At 33.7% G+C, this 6805-nt stretch overlaps 2 pseudogenes; both read left to right on the top strand.

The window, feature by feature from the left end:
• Positions 1-3010: 3010 nt before the first annotated feature.
• LOC146954402 (putative calcium-binding protein CML27 pseudogene) lies at positions 3011-3575 on the top strand (annotated as a pseudogene).
• Positions 3576-5137: 1562 nt separating this feature from the next.
• LOC146954401 (F-box only protein 8-like) lies at positions 5138-6436 on the top strand (annotated as a pseudogene).
• The last annotated feature ends 369 nt before the right edge of the window (positions 6437-6805 follow it).

Below are 6805 nucleotides of genomic sequence, written 5' to 3'. Positions count from 1 at the left end.
TGTTAATAACATTGTAAACACATTCTGAATATGTCGACGAAGATATGAACTTTAAGATGATTTTTTTTTTGGTTACAGCTTTAGGATGATTAAGTGAGAGTTTATTTTAGCTTTTAAAGAAATAAATTTTGCAATTTTTTCTTGACCAAAAAAAGTAAAAAGAAAAAAAGAAATAGATTTTGGTATAGAAAATTCTAGAGATTTTTATTCGAGATTTAAAAAAAAAAAATCTAAAACTACTTGTTTTTGTTTTTGACCCAAAGGCCCAATTTTTTCACAAAGGCCCATTGTTCTTCAGAATGAACCAAATCCCAACAAGATTTAAGATTGGAAGCTTCATTTAGACAAACCAAAGATCTTAATCCCAGGCCACCCTCATCTAAATCAGAACAAACTTTCTTCCAAGCCACAGTCACCATTTTCTTTTTGTAGATGTCACCACTCCAAATGAAGTTCTTTATCCATCTTTCAATTTCTCTTAAGAGACTAACTGGCCAAGAATACACATTCATGGTGTGAATAAGCATGCTTTGAACAACAGATTTCACTAATTGCACCCTACCAGCTATTGATAAAAGAGCAGCTTTCCAGTTGGCAAGCTTAATTCTAACTTTATCTGCAATTTTGGCCTACCTTTAAAAATTGGAGCGCCTAAGTATGTAAAAGGCAAAGTACCAATAGAAAAACCAAGCAAACTTTTCATGTTGTTTAGTCTAGCATCAGAGACTCCACCAGCAAAAAATAGAAGATTTGCCAAGATTCATAACTTGCCCTGAGCATCCAGCATATCTAGTGAATAGATTCTTTAGCGCCTCTAAACTGGATTGTTTCCCTTTGCAAAAAACCATAAGGTCATCTGCATAGAAACAATGAGATGGGATGAATGCACTTCTTGAAGCTTTGATTAAATCCACTTTTCCTTCATCAACAAGTTTTCTAATACCCCTACTTAACACTTCTTCAGCAATACAGAATAAAAGAGGAGATAATGGATCTCCTTGCCTCACTCCTCTATTACATTTGAAATACCCCTGTTGAGCACCATTAATAGAAATAGAGATGTTAGCTGAATGAAGAATAGAAATGATCCAGTTTCTAAAAGTTTGATTGAAGCCAAACTTTTCTAAAACATAAATCAAAAACTCCCAGCTTAATGTATCAAAGGCTTTGGAAACATCAATCTTCATAGCTAAGTTCCCTCCAAAACTCTTCTTATCAAGAACATTGATAGCCTCTGATGTAAGGGCTATGCAATCTTTTATGTTTCTTCCTCTAATAAAACCCCTTTGCTCTTTTGAAATTAAAGTAGGAAGAATTTGAGATAACCTGTCTGCCAAAACCTTTGAGATGATCCTGAATTTGAAGTTTGCTAAGGCCAATGGTCTATATTGATCAATACTGTCTGCATTTGAAGTTTTTGGGATAAGGATGAAAGTGTTTGCATTATAATTAGGAGGCAGCCATCCAGCATCCAGTTTGACTCAACCATACACATATTTGTCGAGAGAGACACCGAAAATGAGTTCTAGTTCCTACAAACACCTGGAGCTGTTAAGCAGACTCAATTCACATTCCACAAACAACAACATTGTTACCTTAATATGCAATTCATTAAGAACCAAACATAATTGGGACACTATCACACACAAATCCACTTTTGATATTTTTGAAGTCATTCTTAGCACTTGGTGTTGTTAAGATTCATGTTTCTTGGATATATCTATGCATTTTTAATATCTCGTTCTAAAGAACACTCAAATAAACTTGTTAGACCACACATAGATCAGAATAATATCGATCTCTTTAATTCAATGAAGTTTGTTATCATTAAAACATCAACTTAAGAAGGATTTTGTGATTTTCCTCAACACTTTTCTTTATACTTTTTTTAGTGTAGGTTAAACCCAAAAACAACCATACATAATACTCTACTGGAGTAGTTAGAACTCACAACTGAGGGATAAAGTTTCTCCTTTAGCGTTAATTAGTTGAAGCAAATGGAATCACAATTGAGGAAACTCAGCTGACCTTGGCTAATTCAACTTCCGAAAAAAGAGATAATTTATGATAAAATCAGGTCTTTGAACCAATGATTCATCCTGTTGGCGGAATAATTGGTAACTGTTATGTGTGATTATCCTAGAACATTGGGAGTTGTGAGGATATAGCTATATATAGAAATGAGTGGCAAGTACAAAATTCTACCAAAAAACAACGCAATGATTCAAATCACTAAAAGTCTGATTCGATTCAGACATGTACAAATAGACAATCTGGACTTATGAAGATTGATACGAATCAAACAAAGCTTGAATCGAATCAAAGTAACCCAGATGAAGTTTGATACGATTCAAAAGATTGTGATTCAAATCAACATGCCAAAAAACAGCACCAGAAGAAAACAATGATACGATTGAAGAAATCATGAATCGAATCAAAATGCTTGACACACAAGAAACAAGGACAGAGAGAATGATTAATACAAATCAAGAAAATTTGAATCGAATCAAACATCTACAAAAAAAGTTTTGCCACCAAAAAAGGAAGATTTCTACACATATATGAACACATTTGACATCCAAAACCCATATGACACAATGAGGCAATGAGTGTTAGGTGCTTTAACATGTTCTAGGCTATAACTAACATTACATAAGTATCATCAAAATAACCTAGCTAATTAAACATCATCAAAATAAAAACCTAATGTAATAAGCAAGTATATAACGTCATATAGTATATATATTCACAAGCAATAAATTTTCCAATTCGAACCAATTAAATTTGATTGGGATATTCACCAAATAAATAAATTAAAATAAAAATTGATTGGATTTTCCATTAAAAAAAAAAAAAAACATTGATTGGATTTGGTAACTATGCGACCAAAATCACTCCAAACCCACGAAAGTTCCTTCCCACATCCTATGCGTTGCACAAGAAAACGCGTGAAATAGGGCACAGTATATATAAATCACCTCGTGGAGAAAAAAGAAAACATATTTCCAAACCCTAATCACATCCTGTGCGAGAGAGTTGAATTTTCTTCCCCTCCCTCGCTTTCTGGAAAAAGAAACTCTGCCATGGATGACGAGGTGCGCAACATCTTCAACAAGTTCGACAAAAACGGTGATGGAAAGATATCGGTCTCCGAACTGGAAGAAATGCTTTCAACACTTGGAAGCAAACCAACATTTGATGAAGTAATAAAGATGATGGAAGATATTGATCAGAACGGCGACGGTTATGTTGATCTTAAAGAATTTGCCGATGTCTACTGCACCGGTGCTGCAACCGAAAAAGATGAGGAGCTTCGCGATGCTTTCGACCTTTACGACGTCGACAAGGACGGTCTCATCTCTCCGAAAGAATTGCACATAGTTCTTAATAAAATTGGTGAGAAATACTCCCTCGGTGACTGTGAGAGAATGATATGCGACGTTGATGCTGATGGTGACGGGAAAGTCAACTTCGAGGAGTTCAAGAAGATGATGGCTCGCTGATGGCAAGCTTACTAGATTCAACTCGCACCTTTTCCTTTTTATTTTATTTTGAAATTGTTGTTAAGGTTTAGTGATTAAGAAGATATTCAACTCGCACCTTTTCCTTTTTATTTTATTTTGAAATTGTTGTTAAGGTTTAGTGATTAAGAAGATATTTTGTTAATATCTTCTACTTTGATCTTTTCTGTATTATGTTTGATTTAAGGATTTAGGTCGTGACTGCAGATGTAGTAGCACTTCCAGAAGTTTTCTCTTCAAATATTCAAATATTCTCTGTTCTCTTTTGGGTCTTTATTCTTATTAATTAATATATTTTGCAATTTAAGAAATATGTTTTCTCTCTGTTGATGATCGTTTGATCCCTCCTAAGTAAAATTGTGTCATGTATACAAAACCTTTCAAAGTGCAAAGAAAAAGAAAATTATATCTGCATTAATGAATGGAATCAATATATTAAATGTCATATTTCCATATTCTCTCTTTAAAGAAAATCTCTATCTAATCAACTACAATATCTAATCAACTACAATAATGAATACATTGATGTTTGGAAACTCTTCCATCTTATAGACAAATTTTGAATCAGTTTTGTCGCAGCTAAAAAGTTGCAACTAGCTACTCAGATAATGCAAAGAATACATAAAAAACATAATATTGAAAAATCAAAGAAAAGGCATTTGCCTTTTGTTAATGTGGTATATTGCTTTGATGTGGATTGTTGCATATATATATATATATATATATATATATATATATATATATATATATATATATATATATATATATATATATATATATATATATATATATATATATATGAGTTTATGCTGGAAATTAACCCTAATATATATTATATGATTTAAAGCCTGGTCTATGAGTTTATGCTGGAAATTATTTGGGAAAAGAGTTCACGCAGGGGAAAAAAATCTAATGATTACCGATTGATATGGAATGACGGTGATGAAAAATTAGGTACGGATGAAATTGGTTTAACTCGTCGCGGTTGCAAAAGATAGAAGATGCTTTGTACATGCTTTGATTTTGATGAAATTAGGCACTTGATTCATTTGGATGCACGGTTAAGATTTGGTGTAAGTCTTATGACTGTCAACGGTCATGTATGTATGTATAACATATTATTAAGGTTTGGTAATAACATATTGTAAACACAATCTGTCGACGAAGACATGAGCTTTAGCATGATTTTTTTTAGAGATTTAAAAATAAAATCAAAAGCTACTTGTTTTTGTTTTTTACAAAATGATTTTTAACTAGTTCATGTGTTACCTGGTTGTTTATGAAAAAAAAAAATAGATTTTGAGAAAAGCTAATCCTAATAGGTTTTCATTTTACTTGTTCAAAGAATAGGTTTTCATTAGAGATAAAAAAAATAAAAGTTGCTTGTGCCAAAATTATAAAAAAAAGAAAAAGTTGCAGCTTTAGGGCTTTGCCCAGTTGTTTCTGAACCCAAGAAGCAAGCACAACCGTGCAGTCAGTAGAGCCATTTATATCAGTCCTTGTTTATATTCTGATGCATTGCGTTGTAATTTGGATTCATCCATATACTGTCAATTCTTTCGGTTTCTTTTCATTCTCACATAAACGAGAGAGTGATTGAGATTTCAATTCATGTCATGGCTGTTGCTACTTCAAAGAATAAGGTCAGTACTTCTAACATACACGACGACATTGCTTTCTCTATTCTCTCCAAACTGCCTATTAAATCTCTCACACGATTCACATGTGCTCAAAAATCATGGTCTCTTCTATTCCAAAACCCTTATTTCATGAACATGTTTCGCAACAATTTCATATCCAAATTTGACGATCATGATGATGACACATGCCTGGTCGTAAAGGAAACTAGTGCATTCTTTCAGGTGAAAGGTTTGAGGACAGGGTTAGATTAGACTGGCCTTCTCGTCCTTTTTTTAGGATTTTCGGTTCGGTTAGTGTTAATGGCACTCTTTGTCTCTGCAAAGACTATGGTTTTTACACAACCACTGTATTGTGGAACCCTGCTACCAGGGAATTTAAGTCCATTCCTCCTACCCAACCATTTGAGAACATTGAGTTGAACATTGACTATAAGGTGATTTCTAGTGTTTATTATCCCGTACACTTTGACGTTAGTTGGGTTTATGTGCCTGAGAAGGATGACCCTTTTTGGGAGACTAATGTGAATGACCATTATTGGGAGTTGAAGGAGGTCACAGTCCAGAAGTATGACCCTTTCTATGAGATATATAGCCTCAGAAGTAACTCTTGGAGGAAACTTGAAGGGGTTGATATGCCTATTTCTTGGCCAGGTAGGTGTCATGTGAACTTGAATGGATTTTCCTATTGGTTGAGCCCAGGAAATGTTATGATGTCATTTGACTTTAGCAAAGAGATATTTTTTGCAACGGACTTACCCTCTGACTCAGGTGTAATACTTGATTGGTGCCAGAGTTGCTTGGTGGTGTTAAATGGGTCTGTTTCTCTCATCTCTAATCATGACAAGAGTACAAGACACCTTATTTTCACATATGGATTTTGGGTCAACCCGGTGTCAAGGAATCATGGACTAAAGTTTTCGTTGTTGGACGTTATGCTATGAGTCCTATCGGAACAGTCAATAAGAGCCATATATTCTTCAGGAAAGACGAAGAAGGTTGTGAGCTAGTTAGCTTTGATATTAGAACTCAAAGGATTGCAGAAATTGAGGTTAAGGGAAACCTGCTTGTAACGGATGTTGTAATTTACAAGGAAAATCTTCTTCCTTTTGGAGGAATGAGTCGTTAATGTTATCTCTATAATTAAGTTTTCAGCTGGAGTTTCACGATGATGGTTCAAGATGCTGTGTTTATCAGTTGGATGTGTTGAGCAATTCCATACAAGTGAGATCAGTTTGTATCATCTAGCCTATTTTCTGTTTTGTGATTTGTTTGAAATTGTGCGACTTCAATAAGGTGTTACCTTTTTCCTCCACCCTGGATTTGGATTCTCCTAAGAATTATTGATATTTTTCTTCGGAATTTTCAATTATCAAAATTTTCTATTTACTTGACTCTAATTATCTTATTCTATTTCATTTTGCACCGTGGTTCATAATATATGATCAAAATCAAGAAGTGTTTGCGCTTAGAAGCTGATATCATTCACAATTTGATTGTAATGTTCTTAAGTTTTGTTAAGTCAGTTAAAATACAAAAACACTTAGATTTTTTTGAACCTAATGTATTACTGGGCTTTGAGCAGGTTTGTTTATTGCTATGAATTCCAGTATTGGAAGAATTGCATTAATTTGTTTACTTAAATAG

This window comes from Medicago sativa, chromosome 1, assembly GCF_051527215.1.
Source record: "Medicago sativa cultivar Bolivia chromosome 1, Bolivia_mono, whole genome shotgun sequence".
In the NCBI taxonomy this organism is placed as follows: Eukaryota; Viridiplantae; Streptophyta; class Magnoliopsida; order Fabales; family Fabaceae; genus Medicago; species Medicago sativa.
This window is presented reverse-complemented; position numbering and strand designations above follow the sequence as displayed.